At 39.1% G+C, this 18,260-nt stretch overlaps 1 protein-coding gene across 2 annotated transcripts in view; it reads left to right on the top strand.

Moving 5' to 3' along the window:
- The first annotated feature begins 1,338 nt into the window (after positions 1-1,338).
- The window catches only part of yes1 (YES proto-oncogene 1, Src family tyrosine kinase), a 57,955-nt gene continuing 41,033 nt past the window's right edge, over positions 1,339-18,260 (top strand). The window contains exon 1 of one of the 2 annotated variants that reach the window (XM_052128872.1): positions 1,339-1,476. The gene's annotated coding sequence lies outside the window, so the exon portion shown is untranslated. Of the gene's footprint in view, positions 1,477-1,498; positions 1,849-18,260 lie in introns of those variants that run through there. The other variant, XM_052128871.1, reaches the window with a different exon arrangement.

Raw genomic sequence — 18,260 nt, 5'->3', positions numbered from 1 at the left:
AATCCCAGTAACTGAGCAGATTGTGAAATACTCAGACCGGCCCGTCTGGCACCAACAACCATGCCACGCTCAAAATGGCTGAAATCACCTTTCTTTCCCATTCTGACATTCAGTTTGGAGTTCAGGAGATTGTCTTGACCAGGACCACACCCCTAAATGCATTGAAGCAACTGCCATGTGATTGGTTGATTAGATAATTGCATTAATGAGGAATTGAACAGGTGTTCCTAATAATCCTTTAGGTGAGTGTATACTGTGTGAATTCTGTTAGTTTAGGTGCAATTCTGACAGTTTAACTTCGTAACGGAAGAACAATAAGGCTGTAGTGTGATAAATATCCACTTGATGTCAGCATTTACAGTACCAATGGAGTAAGCTTTCAGTTTTTTCATAGTCACCTGAATTGTGTACTGTAAATGTTAAAGGGATAATTCACCCAAAACGAACATTCAGCCATATTTTTACTCACCCCAGTGTTGTTAGAAGCCCAAATTAATTTCTTAAACTTAACACAATGTGCTCAGTGATGTCATACAATGGTAGTTTATGGTGACTACCTCTTCAAGCTTCAAAAGAATGCAAAAGTATCATTCAGAAGTCTAATAAATTATTCCATGAATCTCATAATTGTTCTAAAAGCATACAATAAGGTGAGAAACAAACCAAAATCGAGTGTATTATTTTGAGTAACTGTTGACCAACCATTGCTCTCCTGGGCACCAGAGCATCTGTTCAAGCAGCCACAATAAGGCTGGCCATAGAAATACATCTATTCTCAAACAACAAGCTCATCAGACATAATTAGTAAGTTCTGTTCTCTGGTTTATGTGCAGATGTGTTGTGTTCTGTTGTTAGGATCACTGTGGTGTACCTGTTTTTAGATAAACAAAGCTAATTTTAGGTTGAACATCCCATGTCACGAGCAGTTGGCAACATAAACGTGATCTCGTGTGCAGGGGCGGAGCTAGAGGGGGGGCCACCCCACTCACAGCAGCATCTCTTGGTCCTGGGTGTCACTGTAAATTCCCTTTAAATTTGTAATTAATTTTCAAACATTATTTATTAAATTTTAAACGATTAACTCCATTTAAATTAGTTACTTTAGTTAACGAATTTGTTTAAAAGAAAAGTGAAGGGAAAATCAGTAGTTATTAGTTAATCTGGAGTTCTGGGACACAGGCCCCCTGTCCCAACACAAACAAAATGATAGAAAGCTGCAGTCATTTAGCCCACGGGCAGGGGGCGCTATGAGACTGAACCAAACGTCGGCCAGTGTGTTTACTAAATGCTGGCATAACAGAATCACAAAAGCTGAATAATACACTTTAAAAGATCACGGACTCGGGGTCCCTCCTCGACTTGACGATTGAGAAACTGGGATTTCTTGCTATTCCCCATTCCCTGTGGCGGCCATATTGTGGGATGCGTAGTTGCAAGTTAAACCAATTCAGAGCGGAGGGAGGAGGCACATCTGCGGTAGTCCATCCACTATTCCTAGAGCTGTCTTTTGTCATGTAGCATAGCCACACAGTCTCTACCGGTTCCGGTTTAAAGGGTTTTGTTTGCCAGGGGTGATCATTGTACTCTTTTTATACTGTAGCAAAGGAACAAAATCAAGTAACGTGACTGGATTCATAATTTCTATCACGGATTCCCTTCAATTGAGCACAGCAGTTATGTATCTCGTTTCGTGAGGTGTTAACATGGTGAAGGAATGGGACATAGCCTACTGTGATTTTCAAGTTAAACACAACAATACCACTTTGAGTGTTCCCCGAAACATTTAAAGAGGACGAAGCGATCGGAAGGCGCATGTAACCTCAAGAAAAGAGTCCCGATTCGGTAAAGGTAAGAAAACAGATCCGAGCTCGATTCCTTTCGTGAAAGTCGAGTCAAATGGCCTAGTCTTCTCTCGCATTTGATTATGCTTTAAACGAGTAAGCTAGTGCTCGAAAACAACTGGGCGCTTAGTTTTGCGGGTGTCTCTCCAAATTGAGTACAAATCTCAGCGGCGGGCATTTCTTTTATTTTCCCCGGAACTAGTTTTATTTTTCAAAAGAAGTTTCGAAGCCCTGGGACTCCGTGCTTTCGTCGGTACAGAATGAAACGTGGCTTCTCCAAGATCCCACCTCAACTGTACATTTAAATGGAAACGTTATACGCGTCCTGTTCGCGAATACATATAAATTCGTATGAGCATCAGATTTCCAAACTAACACTTAGTCCGTTTACGAGGAACTTTGGACACATTTAAACAATGCAGGCCTGTAGTTTATTTATAAGCCACAGGGAACATAGAACAATTCACACTTTGGACCAACGTGCCTGACGCTCACTCTGATACATTGTTCTCTCTCTCTCTCTCTCTCTCTCTCTCTCTCTCTCTCTCTCTCTCTCTCTCTCTCAATGAACTGTAACATTTATTTTGTATTTGTGTGTATTTTAACATTGTATTTCGCTTTGAATGACGCCTTGAAGGGGCTCGTGTCAGCTGTGAAATCTTAACAACAGGGTCGTAAGGTGTCACTTACTGGACACAATCAACTTTTAACATAAACATACTTTATACTTCCCTTCCAGTCTATTGTAGTTCTACCACAGTTAACTATATACTCCAGTTTTTGCCAGCACAATATAAAGTGTTTGTAAAAAAAAAAAAAATCCAGTTGTTTACATGGTATAACTAATTCAAGCAAATCATAACAATGCAGTGTGAGTGCGTTCTCGCGTGCGCAAGCGCTAAAATAATCCTCCAGTAATCCTCCTGTGAGCACAACAAGTCCTGCCCCACTGGCTGATGCTGACTTGACTCTCAGCAAAGGGAATGATGCCACCTTCAGCTCTCTGATCCGTTTCCAATCGATCATGTCTTCTGTATATCTCTTACTACCAGGTCATGCAGATCTTGTTGAACTTATAATAGGGGAGAGAGGGGCACAAACTAACACTTTTAGGGCTTTTCTTAATTTGTGTTAAAGCAATTGGGGTTCAAAGTGTTTCTCTTTTATTCACATTAATTTTACAAATGTCTGGTACAAATATGTGGACTTGTTTCATGAATACAGCGTATACTTTTTTCACCATCTACCTGGAAAAAAGGAAAGTGAAATGTTACAACATGCTCCATAGGCAGGGCACATTGTAACATGACCATTATGACAGCTTAAAATCCCCCTCTAACAATTATGTAACACAAAAACACAGACTTTACCAGCATTTGTGGAAACGTTTAAACCAGGTGTGTTACAACTAACCCCACATATGTTTGTGCCCCGCTCTCCCCCTACTCTCTAAAATTGATTTGCATGCTTGATTGCATATTTACATTTTCTACTTTAGCTTAGAAGCAGCATAAACATCACATGGCTTGCCTGAAACACAAGAATGAAGAACTATAAAGCAGTTGGGAGACTATGGAAATTTAGCATTTAAAGGATTTTAGGAGCATAAATATGGATATAATGCCATTTTGCTTCTTTAAGTGTTTCTGAACTAGATATAAAGTGTGTTTAGAGTGCAAATGTTGGTATCGGAATATTATGAGTTAAAAGGCAGAAGTAGTGGTACTGTACATAGACTAGAAAAACATAGATTACAACTGCTGTGCCTCTGAGTCTAGTCTATGCATCTCTTCCCCTCATATCCATCTTTTTCTGTCCTCTTGCACCCCTCACTCCATTCTTTGACTGGCACAGCAGGTGGCTTTTGTAGTATGAATGGCCTCGGAAGGAAGTTAGTCCCTCCCCCTCCTTGCTTAGCTCTGATTGGCAGCGGCAGCAAAATGCCATGGTGATTAGGCCATTCTGCAGTGCTTCGAAAGTTTCAGCAACTACACTTGCTTACAATTTTTATGTTCTGCTGACAGTCTCAGCCAAGCTCTGTATTTATTAACACATCTTTTGCACTGAAAACTAGATTTGCATACCTGAAGTGGGGGATAATGAATGGAGAAGAGGCTCAAGCATGAACCAATATTTGGGCTAACATTATCAGCAAAAATGTAAAAGAGTAGCACTGCTGGTCAGCTAAAGAGCTGGGACAGGCTACTCCGAGGATGCTGCAAGTTAAGAGGAGCTCTGATCCCTTTTATGTCGGTGGGGTCACCTGCATGCCCTGTGTCAGGAATCAGAAGATACCTCCCCATTTCCTTGGCTTGGTGATTGAAGTGATGAAATACTATATGTCAGCTCAGTACTCTTTGTGCTGTTTAGTTTGATTTTAATAAGAACATTCAGTAGTGTGTTCTGTTATGCACAATAAACTCCTAGTCACTGTTAACACAAGCCTAGTTATGCTGATTTCTGTTTTGAATGGTGCAAGTTCCAAAGCAGATATTAAAAGGAGCACACATTCAAACCTTAACACTAGGGCTGGGACAACGCGTCGACGTCATCGATGACTTCGACGCAAAAAATACGTTGACGCAAAATATGCGCGTCGATTCGTCGGACCCAAAACAAACGAATAGTAGCAACACGAGTGGCTCCTCAGACTATCAGAAGTGCAAGGCAGCATACACTCGTTCCTCTAAAGTATGGGAATTCTTTAATTTAAAAGGAAACAATTCCGTGATGTGTCATTGCAAAATGGAGATGGCCTTCCATTCTAGCACCACGGCAATGCACCAGCATCTGAAGAGGCGCCACCCGGTTGCAGCTGCAGATGACAGAGCACCGTAAGTTTTTTTCAACTCCCCACTTTGCACTCGATGTTGGAGTAGGCTATAATACGTTGTCGACACCTACATTTTTCGCTTATAGCTATTAATAATGCGCTTATAGCTATGAATGTCGTGAAAAATACATAGAGGACACTGACAATGCGCTGACAGACAGGACCAAGCAGGTAACATTTAATAAAGTCTCAACTTTCAAATTTGGTCATTCAAAGAAAATTAAACCATAAATAGGCCTACTATTTTGTGGCTCTTTAATGTGCCGTGACAGATTGCCTCAGTTAAAGCTGCTCGTGAACTGATCATCTTTTCCTTGGTTAATTTATAGCATCAAATAGGCTAAACATGAATGTAGCCTACATCAGAAGGACTGTTGTTTTAACCGCGGAAAGATGTCAGTACAGTAGCCTACAATCCATTATTCAAATTCAAATCCACCGACGTTAATCTTCTCTCTCCTGACTACTTTGTCGGACAAAAATGGCGTATTATGATTGATTGATCAGATCTCCAGTCAATCAAACTCCCGGCAAATGTTTTTTTTTTACATTTTATACACCCCCACCCCCGATGAAACCGGTATTACCGGTGTTGTCACAAGTCGATTAATCAAATCGAAATCAAATCGGACTGAAAAAATAAATCGCTAGATTAATCGTTTAAAAAATAATCGTTTATCCCAGCCCTACTTAACACACATGGCTCTCTGTGGAGCTAGTGATTTGTTGCCCTTAATCCATTTGATCTGACTAGTGCTGGCATGGGTCCCTGTGTTTTATGTCATGTGGCATTCTGGTACTTTGACTGTTTAATCAGGCCTGAAAACATGCCTGACCATCAGTTACCACTATCATCATTGTGTAACCGCCATAAGCAAGTACCAATTGCCTTCTCTTCTTCTCACACTGCAGTTAATCTCTCATTAGAGCAGTGGGTCCGATGCTTCTAACAGAGCACATTCATAGCCTCTCATCAGCACTGAGGGGATAATGAGACATCTCAAATCTCATAATTAGGGAGTTCATATCAAATACATCAGAGTATTTGATTAGAATGTGGTTAAAATGCTCAGTGTGTAATATGATGTACCCAGGGCGGAGTGGAAGAGTCACTCTCTGAAAGTCTGACATCACTGATATTGCGAGAAAAGTACAAATGACATCCGTAGTTCCATGTATAGACTTTCTCTTTTTAATTTCAAAACTTTTGAATAAATTTTTAAACTGCTCACACTATATATAGTACATGCAGCCAGGAATACGATGATGTTTCTTAGGGGTGTCAAACTAATTTTGGGTCACAGGCCTGATTGAATAATTTAATCTTTCATATTTGATCAACTTTGTACACTACCATTTCGACATGACTGAGAGCAACTTGCAGAAAATCAAGTTTCTACCAAATCTCCTTTGGTTATTCATAAAGTTATATAAAACACCACCTCTGAAGCTGTAGTGCATTATGATGACACACATGACAGTTAATGTATGGTGCTGCATGTCATTTACTCTGTATGGTTATGTATTCAGCTACAAATTTTTGGAATTAAGCAATTTTACATTCACAATGCGTGTAAACGTGAACTGTTCCGTGGAAATCAAGCAAACTAAACTTAGAGCACCTCTTGAGATGGTCTGAAATCATTTGCAGCATTGTCATGGATGACACTGTTCTTGCAGTTTTAAACTATTTTCAGATGATTGAAACAGCAGAAACCGTGAGCACTCCACATGCGCGTATTCCACGAGAAGCGCTGCGCTTATGGATGGCAGAGCGCCTCCGAATACACAGTGAATCAGATACGCACATCAACTGCTTTATTCTTTCATCTGTTCTTCAAACTATAATCAAGTGTGTTTCTTCAAATGCGTGTCTTTGTGTATGACAGCATTTCTTCTTGATAAGTTGCCCGCCACAGAAATAACCCACCACTGTGCATAAAATATCCACATTTGGCGGGTTGGTGGGTGCATAACATTCTTGTGGCAGAAGAGTTAATCATTGATAAGACAATACAAAAAGCGGCTTTAGAATTCAATGTATTGTTTACTACCATATTACTGATCATAAGTCAATCATTGGCACACAGTTCACAAATATTAATTTCACAAGTGAATTTGTCAATCAGTTCGAGATTTATTATGAGGGCTTGTTTAAGGACCCGTCAATGTACACATGTGTCAGACATGCTTGTGTAGTGTCTCGGGTGCGTTGCATAATAAACATAAAATGTTTAGGTCACTGTGTCAAGTTAAATATAGTTTAATACTCAATCTTTAAACACATCTTGAGATCCCTTAGTTCGGATTTGCGCTCCAAGTGTTTTGAATGCAAGAATGTAACGCATGTTTGTGTTGTTCTGTCTGCTGATGGGTTGATTTCTTCACTGTATAAACTGTGTGTTGCCCACACAGCTGAAGTTTCACTTACTGCCCTCTGGAGTAAACAGGTGGTACTACAAGCTTGCATTTCTCAGGAAGGAATTTTCCTTATTACGGTCCGTTTTTTTAATGCGTTATTTTTTATCAAATTAATCACACTGAATTAATGTGTTAAATCGACAGCCCTAATAAAAATACATCTTACCCAAGTTACAGGCCAAATCAACGTGAATGTTTTCAAACAATACTTATTTTTTCCGCAAATCATCCCGTGGGCCGGAGATAATTCCTTGAGCCAGATCCGGTCTGTTTGACACCTTTGACCAGGGGCGGACTGGGAAGAGAAATCGTACCTGTAATCCTTTAAAGTCCAGATAGAAGTTGAACAAATTTTTCAAAGAAAACTGGTTTCTTTTCTACTGAAGACTTTAGACTGAAATTACTGTTAATTTTGTTGCTAGATTATCCAGTAGACCAGTTAATAGTAAAGTAGTTCTTAATAGACTACATAATAGGATGTACATTTTCAGACATTTTCATAATCGATCGTTGTGGAAATTAATGATAATTTAAACGCACGTGGAGGACACCAAATAATATGTGTATGTAGCATACAGTTTAAATATAATAAAAATGATTGCAATTATAAAAGTATTGGTGTTTTCACTTACTCTTAATATATTCTTAGTTCAGTGTATTTTAATACATTTAGGTGTAATTTTTAGGTTTTAAACATGTTTAGTTTGAATTTGTGAATTGTTTAATTACTGTTAATGAAATACTGTTAGTAATAACTTCACATGGTGGATAGTGGGATATTTCGGACCTTTGGACATTTTTTTTGTTTGAAATTCGACCAAAACATGCTGCATAAACAGTAGCCTACATAATATAGCCTACCATTTCTCTGGTGCTGGCGAGATGTCAGCTGAATCTGCTTTTCTGGCAATTGCGATGGGTTGAGATGGAAAAAAGGAGACCAGCAGATCAAAAGTTCTTGTTGTCGTTTTGTACTTTAACACACTATCACAGTGTAAGCACAGATAATAATGTGCATTCATAGAGAAACTCCCCAACACTGATTAGCCACATTGAGCCCTCTTGAACTTCGGCTGCAGCTGTTTTGAATGAAAGGAACTCTTAAGGAAAGTGGTCTCCGAACAGTTTGAAAAACACCTTATTTTCATCCTGCCTCTGTATACTGCCCCCGAAGGCAGCATTTTCCTTGGTTTAGACGGAGCTTTCATCTGAGCGTCTTATATCATGCGGACAAGCCTTGACATGCAGTGCCTTCTAGCGGTAGATGACTGTGTCTACAGCCATTATTACAGAATGCATTTATCCTGAAATTATTTGATGATCGATAAACTTCTTTAAATAAATTATTAATGCAATTAATTGATTATGGACATTAACATCTCCTGTCTCACTCTCTGTTCAAGCTGAAAAGCAAAAACCATACTGTTTGTAAGTTTATGGCACCATCTAGTGGGTATTTGTGAAAAAAGTGATTTCTATGTTTATATCGATCTATTTAAAATGGTGGCGGACTTCAGCAAAAAAGACCCTTATGTTGGAAAAAAATGACCATTATTTTAATAAAGTAAAAGTGACAGTAATGATTCTATTTTACTGATATTATACTGATATTTTCAAATGATTATTTGCTGAATCGAAGCAACTTATGCTTGGGTAAAGTTTTGTATATAATTGAATTGAAAAAGCATGTTGAAATTACATGTATCAAATATGACAGAACAGGCTTTTGGGGTATATCTCTAAAATATTTGAAATTCTTACATGTACTTTTTATGAGATATATTTAAAATGTAAACTAATATTTCTGTTTATTTTCATTCATCCTCCTCTGTCATTATAAAGATCTCATATTTTTACATTGCAAGCTATGATGATGTCATCTTATACCATAAGTTCATGAGACCCAGTAAAAAAAGTTTTACAGGTTCCCTTTTTCTTTTAAATGTCAATATGGTGTTTGGTGCATAAAATAAATATAAAAATTGAATATTGAAATTGAAAAAAAGTTCATCCAAAATTGTATTTGGTGTGCTGAATCTCTGAAAAGCCCAGGGAGTCCTCTGATAATGCCCCAAGATGTACCACTTTTTTGAACATGTATGGGCTAAGAAAATCTTAAATAACAAATGTCCTATACAAAAATCAATTGTTGGGCCTCAGGAGGTTAATGACCTTTAAAGCCTAATGTATCAAATATAAATAAAAAAAATGCACATTTTTGTTTTAGAATTTATTTGACAATTCTTTAAGACTTTACAGCATTAACATCCTTACTATATACATTTATATAAAAATAATGTGTAGTTAGAGGGTTGTGTTTCTTTACATATAAAAGAGTACCCCCAATTAGTTCCACACAATGATGTAAAGATATTCTACACTGATTATGCAAAAAAATGACACTGGTATCAGATTGGGATATATTGGCCGATACTGAGATTTCAGATATCGGATCGGAAGAGAAAAAGTCGTATCGGTGCATCCCTACTTGGTTAGCTACTCCTGGGTTAAAAATGGTGGTGTGGATGACAGAAAGCTCAGGGTACTTGTGTAATCCAACCTCATTGGATTTGATTTGGTTTGATTCAGATTCCCGGTAACCTAAAACGATTCATTATGTTCTGTGTTAGTCTATGGACTGGATAGTTTAGTTTCATCAGCTATTTATATTGCTTTAATCATAATTAATTAATCATTTGATGTCCTTGTAATATACATTGGACCCTTGTTCATTTGCTCAGCTGTTCAGTTTGTAGACCATAGTGAAAACCTTATGTGACCAATCTGCTACCAGTTTGGCTTGATTTACACTGCCTAGCAGATGTGTGTCCTACAACAATTGGACATGCCCAATGAGATGTATGACCTTTTGCCTGACCTCATTGACTCTTGAAAGGTGTTTGTAATGGAATACTATAAAGGATACAAACCCTGAGATTTTTATTTTATTTAATTTTTTTAGAATTCCATGTTTAAAAGTGTAATTTAATTTCATCATCTAAAAAGTGTCAAATCAAATTAATTCCTAAAACTTTAAACCAAAATAGAACATTTACTTTTCAACATATCATGGCATTTAATTTTTTTATTTTATTTATAGAGTTTTTATTTTGACACCTCATATAACATGCAGCACACATGATTCTGTGGAGTTTGGAGTTATGAGCGATCGGCATAATGTGTTCACTTTTAAGCATGCAGTTCATGTAGACTAAGATTGCAGTCTTACGCCATTTAAGAATCACACTAGGACATCGATTATAATTTGATTAACTGTGCAATATGTCTGTCAGAGTGTGCGGGTATCGAATTAAGTCTGTGCTTGGTACTACTGGTACTGCAAAACACTGGTATTGTGTAATTTCATTTCTGATTGGTAACGATGTACCGGTATCTTTTACCGCTATGTCCCAATAATAAACAAGATTTTCCTGTTAGCACTTTGTTTTTCTTTGTGCAGAACTTTAAGGATCATATTTTGACCAGCTAAGTAGACATGCCCAACTGTGTGCTTTATTTTCGTGCTCTAAACAGCTCTTAAAGCTTATAATGAGCCTAAGCTTCTATCCTGTGGTAGTGTTGGGGTCATAGAGGAAATGATGCAGGTCGATAAGAAGTTAAGATGGTCTTTAACCTCTAGCTTTCGCTTAAATACAAATAGATGGTCCAAGAATGATTGTCAAGTTGGTTTTAATGCCTTGGTTTTTATGCTATTTGTTCCCCCCTTATATGACCCAGCTTGCTCCATTTACCCTGAGTGACTTCTTTCAGACAATTCATTTGTATACTAGATAAATATAGTACATGTAAGTGTGTGCGTGTTTGGCTGTACAGTGAAGAGTTCATCCAAGCATGGAAAATGAAGCCCATCCGTCTGTGTCACTGTGTACACACAGTTAATGCTCTTTCTACCCTCTATAGGCACAGACCCTTCATTGTATGCTAACAATCCTAACATCTGTGAATTACTTGCTGTCTCTGCCTTTCATCACCCCCCTCAGCCATACACATATTTCTGCCATATTTCACCCCTTTGCTTATATACCCTTCCCAAGCTTCGTCACTCATGCTTCTTTTCAAATAGAGTGCTGTACTCACTAATAGAAAGCCCTACCTGCCTCATGCAGGTACGTGGTGGTGTGATGATCTGCGCTATTTACAGTATGGTCATTTCTAAAAGGACACAGAGGGAGAGGTGAGTCATTGACTAGGTTTGGAGATCATACTCATGTCTCTCAGCCTCTGTTAGCTCTGTGTGCTTGTCACACGCTGAGCAGCAAGCAGATCTCTTACAAAGCTTAGATTGTGCTCAGAGGCCACATGCTCTGCAGGTTTTAGTCTTTAGTCCAACAGCATTGTCACTAAACACGTGCGAGTAGTTCAATGCGATGCGAAAACTTAATCACTCCCATCGTAATCATCAAAGATGTATATACACTGCAAGCATGTGAAGTCACAATTGCGATCATAATGGGAGTGGTTTAGTTTTGTCATGCATAACTCATGCCACTCACTCTCAACCTATACTGGATGTAACAACGTCGATTGTTGCATAGGTCAAGGTTCTCTGATGTGATTGAAGCTCATTTGTGATGAGCAGGTACACATTTATATGTTCCCCTCATTAAAAGGTTGCCACAGTCCCCTCAGGCCCATCCTTTGAAAGTATATGATATAATTATGGGTATTGGAAGCAGATGGTGCAGTATTGAGTTTTATACAAGTCTGTCAAATGTCAGGTTTCGTCCTGCCAGAGATTTCTCTGAGCTGGGATTGACCAAAGCCTGTGTTGGCTTGTTAACGAGAAAAACGTGTTGTACCTGTCATGGGCTTAACTTGTCCTGAGGAGGTAACACCTATCTGCTTCCTCCCTTGTCTCCACCCTTGTCACAGGCCAAATGTATGGATACAGCACATGTGTAAGAACTTGTTTTACTCACTTCAAGCTTCCAACACTCTTCTGTTCATTCTTTTGTTTTTTAAATTTATCTTCTTTGTTTTGGTTGACACCAACTCGACATCACAAGCCTTTTTTATTTCCACTTTTTCTACTCTCCATGCTTGTTATTTCCTTTTCTCAGTTTTTTTTTTTTTCAGTTGAAGACCCAATCAAATTTTTTGACAAGTGACGTTTTCTTTCCTCTGTTAACGTTTTTATGTTGAAAGGAAATTTGGGTGGGACATATTATGGGGTGTGTCAATTTTCTTTTTTTTATGTCACAGCCATGAACCATGATTTGATACTAGAGAGCATTTGAGTAGATGAAAATCTGTTTAATGCAGAATGACTAAGAAATATTTTTGGCCTGTTTCCTGGAAGAGAGAGAGACTGTATATTTTAAATGTAAATGTGAATTTTGTCAAAATGTAGGAGTACTCTAGCATATAGATGGCTAGGGGTGGGTGATATGACAAATTATATATCAGAATATGAGTTATTTTATATCATGATAATGATATACAGTGCCTTGCAAAAATATTCAGACCCCTGACCAATTATTCATATTACTGAATTACAAAAGGTGCAATGAAATTTCATACTGTTTGATATTTTATTTGAAAACACTGGAACTCAAAGTCAATTATTATTAGGTGACATTGGTTTCATGTTGGGATAGATATATATATATATATACATACATACATACATACATACACTCACCTAAAGTATTATTAGGAACACCTGTTCAATTTCTCATTAATGCAATTATCTAATCAACCAATCACATGGCAGTTGCTTCAATGCATTTAGGGGTGTGGTCCTGGTCAAGACAATCTCCTGAACTCCAAACTGAATGTCAGAATGGGAAAGAAAGGTGATTTAAGCAATTTTGAGCGTGGCATGGTTGTTGGTGCCAGACGGGCCGGTCTGAGTATTTTCACAATCTGCTCAGTTACTGGGATTTTCACGCACAACCATTTCTAGGGTTTACAAAGAATGGTGTGAAAATGGAAAAACATCCAGTATGCGGCAGTCCTGTGGGCGAAAATGCCTTGTTGATGCTAGAGGTCAGAGAAGAATGGGCCGACTGATTCAAGCTGATAGAAGAGCAACTTTGCCTGAAATAACCACTCGTTACAACCGAGGTATGCAGCAAAGCATTTGTGAAGCCACAACACGCACAACCTTGAGGCGGATGGGCTACAACAGCAGAAGACCCCACCGGGTACCGCTCATCTCCACTACAAATAGGAAAAAGAGGCTACAATTTGCAAGAGCTCACCAAAATTGGACAGTTGAAGACTGGAAAAATGTTGCCTGGTCTGATGTGTCTCGATTTCTGTTGAGACATTCAGATGGTAGAGTCAGAATTTGGCGTAAACAGAATGAGAACATGGATCCATCATGCATTGTTACCACTGTGCAGGCTGGTGGTGGTGGTGTAATGGTGTGAGGGATGTTTTATTGGCACACTTTAGGCCCCTTAGTGCCAATTGGGCATTGTTTAAATGCTACGGCCTACCTGAGCATTGTTTCTGACCATGTCCATCCCTTTATGGCCACCATGTACCCATCCTCTGATGGCTACTTCCAGCAGGATAATGCACCATGTCACAAAGCTCGAATCATTTCAAATTGGTTTCTTGAACATGACATTGAGTTCACTGTACTAAAATGGCCCCCACAGTCACCAGATCTCAACCCAATAGAGCATCTTTGGGATGTGGTGGAATGGGAGCTTCGTGCCCTGGATGTGCATCCCACAAATCTCCATCAACTGCAAGATGCTATCCTATCAATATGGGCCAACATTTCTAAAGAATGCTTTCAGCACCTTGTTGAATCAATGCCACGTAGAATTAAGGCAGTTCTGAAGGCGAAAGGGGGTCAAACACAGTGTTAGTATGGTGTTCCTAATAATCCTTTAGGTGAGTGTATATATATATATTAGTGCATCCGGCACATTTTGTTATGTTACAGCCTTATTCCAAAATGGATTAAATTCATTATTTTCCTCAAAATTCTACAAACAATACCCCATCATGACAACGTGAATGTAGTTTGTTTGAAATCTTTGCAAATAAAAAAAAATCACATACATAAGTATTCACAGACTTTGCCGTGACACTCAAAATTGAGCTCAGGTGCATCCTGTATCCACTGATCATCCTTGAGATGTTTCTACAACTTGACTGAAGTCCACCTGTGGTAAATTCAGTTGATTATACATGATTTGGAAAGGCACACACCTGTCTATTTAAGGTCCCACAGTTAACAGTGCATGTCAGAGCACAAACCAAGCCATAAAGTCCAAGGAATTGTCTGTAGACCTCCAAGACTGGATTGTATCGACCACAGATCTAGGGAAGGGTACATTTCTGCAGCATTGAAGGTCCCAATGAGCACAGTGGCCTCCATCATCCATAAATGGAAGAAGTTTGGAACCAGCAGGACTCTTCCTAGATCTGGCCGCCCGGCCAGACTGAGCAATCAGGGGAGAAGGGCCTTAGTCAGGGAGGTGACTAAGAACCTGATGGTCACTCTGACAGAGCTCCAGTGTTTCTCTGTGGAGAGAGGAGAATCTTCCAGAAGAACAACCATCTCTGCAGCACTCCACCAATCAGTCCTGTATGGTAGAGTGGCCAGATGGAAGCCACTCCTCAGTAAAAGGCACATGACAGCCCACCTAGAGTTTGCCAAAAGGCACCTGAAGGACTCTCAGAACATGAGAAACAAAATTCTCTGGTCTGATGAAACAAAGATTGAACACTTTGGCCTGAATGGAAAGCATCATGTCTGGAGGAAACCAGGCACCGCTCATCACCTGGCCATTACATCCCTACAGTGAGGCATGGTGGTGGCAGCATCATGCTGTGGGGAGGTTTTTCAGCGGCAGGAACTGGGAGACTATTCGGGATCAAGGGAAAGATGAATGCAGCAATGTACAGAGAAATCCTTGATGAAATCCTGCTCCAGAGCGCTGGGGTGAAGGTTCATCTTCCAACAGGACAACGACCCCAAGCACACAGCTAAGAAAACAAAGGAGTGGCTACGGGACAACTCTGTGAATGTCCTTGTGTGGCCCAGCCAGAGCCCAGAACCCGATTGAACATCTCTGGAGAGATCTGAAAATGGCTGTGCACCGATGCTCCTCATCCAACCTGATGAGGATGAGAGGTCCTGCAAAGAAAAATGGGAGTAACTGCCCAAAAATAGGTGTGCCAAGCTTGTAGCATCATACACAAAAAGACTTGAGTCTGTAATTGGTGCCAAAGGTGCTTCAACAAAGTATTGAGCAAAGGCTGTGAATACTTATGTACATGTGATCGTTTTTTTATTTTGTATACATTTGCAAAGATTTCAAGCAAACTACTTTCACGTTGTCATAATGGGGTATTGTTTGCAGAATTTTTAGGAAAATAATGAATTTAATCCATTTTGGAATAAGACTGTAACATAACAATATGTGGAAAAAGTGAAGCGCTGTGAATACTTTCCGGATGCACTGTATTACTGTATGCTCAAGATGCCAGGTAATGTTGACTGGTAGTGTTCGCTTGGCTTAGTGTAATTTTTTTTAATGTGGCTTAATTTGCTAAGTACTATAAACTGTAACAGTGGAATTAATTGTTTAAAGGGATAGTTCACTCAAAAATGAAAATTCTCTCATTATTTATTCACCATCATGATATCCTAGGTTTGTATGATTTTCTTTCTTCACCAGAACACATTTGAAGAAAAATAGAAAAATATCTTAGCTCAGTAGGTTCTTCTTTTGAAGCAACAAAAATCGTGACAGTAAGCATAAACTATGTCCATACAACACCAGTTGTTAAATTAATGTCTTCTAAAGTGACTCAATAGATTTTGATTAGAAAAAAATAAACATTTAAGTACTTTTTTTAACTCTAAATCATGATTGCGACCGGCAGCGTTACACACGTTATGTAATCGCATCGATATTTGACAGCGACAACTGAGGCATGTCCATTACAGCCGGAAGAGCAGCTCTGTTTACAAGTGAGGAGGAACAGCAAACCAACCAGGTAGCCTGGTTGGTTTTGGTTTAGATCTGCATTTACAGTTGAAGTCAGAAGTTTACATACACTTAGGTTGAAGTCATTAAAACACATTTTTGAACCACTCCACAGATTTCATATTAGCAAACTATTGTTTTGGCAAGTTGTTTAGGACATCTACTTTGTGTATTTCCTCTGGTCTGATGAAACAAAAAATAACTTTTTGGCCATAATGACCATCATTATGTTTGGAGGAAAAAGGATGAAAAAGGATGAAGCAAGGGGTGGCAGCATCATTTTGTGGGGGTGCTTTGCTACAGGAGTGAATGGTGCACTTCACAAAATAGATGAAATCATGAGGAAGGAAAATTATGTGGATATATTGAAGCAACATCTCAAGACATCAGCCAGGAAGATAAAGCTTAGTCGCAAATGGGTCTTCCAAATGGACAGTGACCCCAAGCATACCTCCAAAATTGTGGCAAAATGGCTTATGGACAAAAAAGTCAATGTACTGGAGTAGCAATCACAAAGCCCTGACCTCAGTCCGATAGAACATTTGTGGGCAGAACTGAAAAAGCATATGCGAGGAAGGAGGACTACAAACCTCATTCAGTTACACCAGTTCTGTCTGGAGGTATGGGCCAAAATTCCAGCAACTTCTTGTGAGAAACCTGTGGAAGGCTACCCAAAACCTTTGACTCAAGTTAATCAATTTAAAGGCTATGCAACCAAATTCTAACAAAGTGTATGGAAACTTCTGACCCACTGGGAATGTGATGAAATAAATAAAAGCTGAAATAAATTATTCTCTCTACTATTATTCTGAAATTTCACATTCTTAAAAGTAGTGATCCTAACTGACCTAAGACAGGCAATGTTTTCTACAATTATATGTCAGGAATTGTGAAAATCTGAGTTTATATGTTTAGGCGTATGTAAACTTCTGACATCAACTATATCTGTTTCTTTACTCACAATGGTGTATTTGTGTGCTCCTCCTGGATGTCTCAACCGAATGGAGAATGTGAGATTATGAGAGACTACTTAGACGCCACCCTCTTGTGAAGCATTGAAGTATAGTTTAAAAGTACTTGAATATTGATATTTTTCACACCAAAAGTGATCGTGTCGCTTTAGAAAACATTAATTTAACTTCTAGAGTCGTATTGATGACGTTTCTGCTGACTGTCTGTGAATTTTGGAGCTTCAAACAAAACCTCCATTCACTTGCATTTTAAGGACCTACTGAGCCAAGATATTTGTCTATTTTTCTTCAAATGTGTTTCAGTGAAGAAAGAAAGTAATAAACACCTGGGATATCATGAGGGTAAGTTAATAATTAGAGAATTGAAATTTTTGGGGTGAACTATCCTTTTAAGTTTAAGTTAACTGTATACAAACACTGTGACATGCCATGTTTCTTTGTAGGCAGGTGAGGTATTCATGTAAAACTACCACGTAGCCATGTGACCTATTGCATCACTGTTTGGTTCTCAAGTCAGTGGAAAGTGTGGCCGGTTTATGATGGGCTCCAGATTGCCCTAGCCATGAACCACCCAACCACAGGCTTGGCATGAGAACTAACATCATTTTGGTAGAAAAGCCCCATGTGAGGTGGCCCTGCTGAGCCTTGTAACTCTCTTATTAGGTCCACCTCCTCCTTCAAGGCCTTGCTCACGTTCCTCATTCCCCTGCATATGTGTGCTTGCCCAATGCTGAAATCAGCCCAGACAAAGAGGCCTGGCAGAAACACAAGCTGGGATGGCATGTCTGGAGAATATAGTGTCATCTCTCTCAAGATCCGCCTCCAAGAGTAAAGCCCTCCTATCAAATTGACCAAACGGAGCAGTCAACATGTCCAGACCTCCCTCTTTACTGTGAGAAGAGGTTGTGTACTTGTGGGTTGTTGGAGGCATAGATCATTGACCTAGTGATTTTGGCTGCATTGCTCGAAAAATGTGTGGTTGACGTTAGGGATGGGCACGAGTACTGAAGGACTCGGGTACTCGGACGTGGCAGCAATGATCGATCATGAAAATGATGATCGATAGTGATCACGTATGATGTGACTTTTCATTTAATTCGAAATCCAGTGACTATTACCTGATAACTAATCACAAACTTGCCAAAGAGGGAGCTTATTTTTTATTTTGATATTAATTATGTTGTGACTTTGAGGGGTACATTGATTATCAGAGACT

This window comes from Xyrauchen texanus, chromosome 6, assembly GCF_025860055.1.
Source record: "Xyrauchen texanus isolate HMW12.3.18 chromosome 6, RBS_HiC_50CHRs, whole genome shotgun sequence".
In the NCBI taxonomy this organism is placed as follows: Eukaryota; Metazoa; Chordata; class Actinopteri; order Cypriniformes; family Catostomidae; genus Xyrauchen; species Xyrauchen texanus.
The sequence above is the reverse complement of the archived record's forward strand: the minus strand, read 5'-3'. Positions and strand labels throughout refer to the sequence as shown.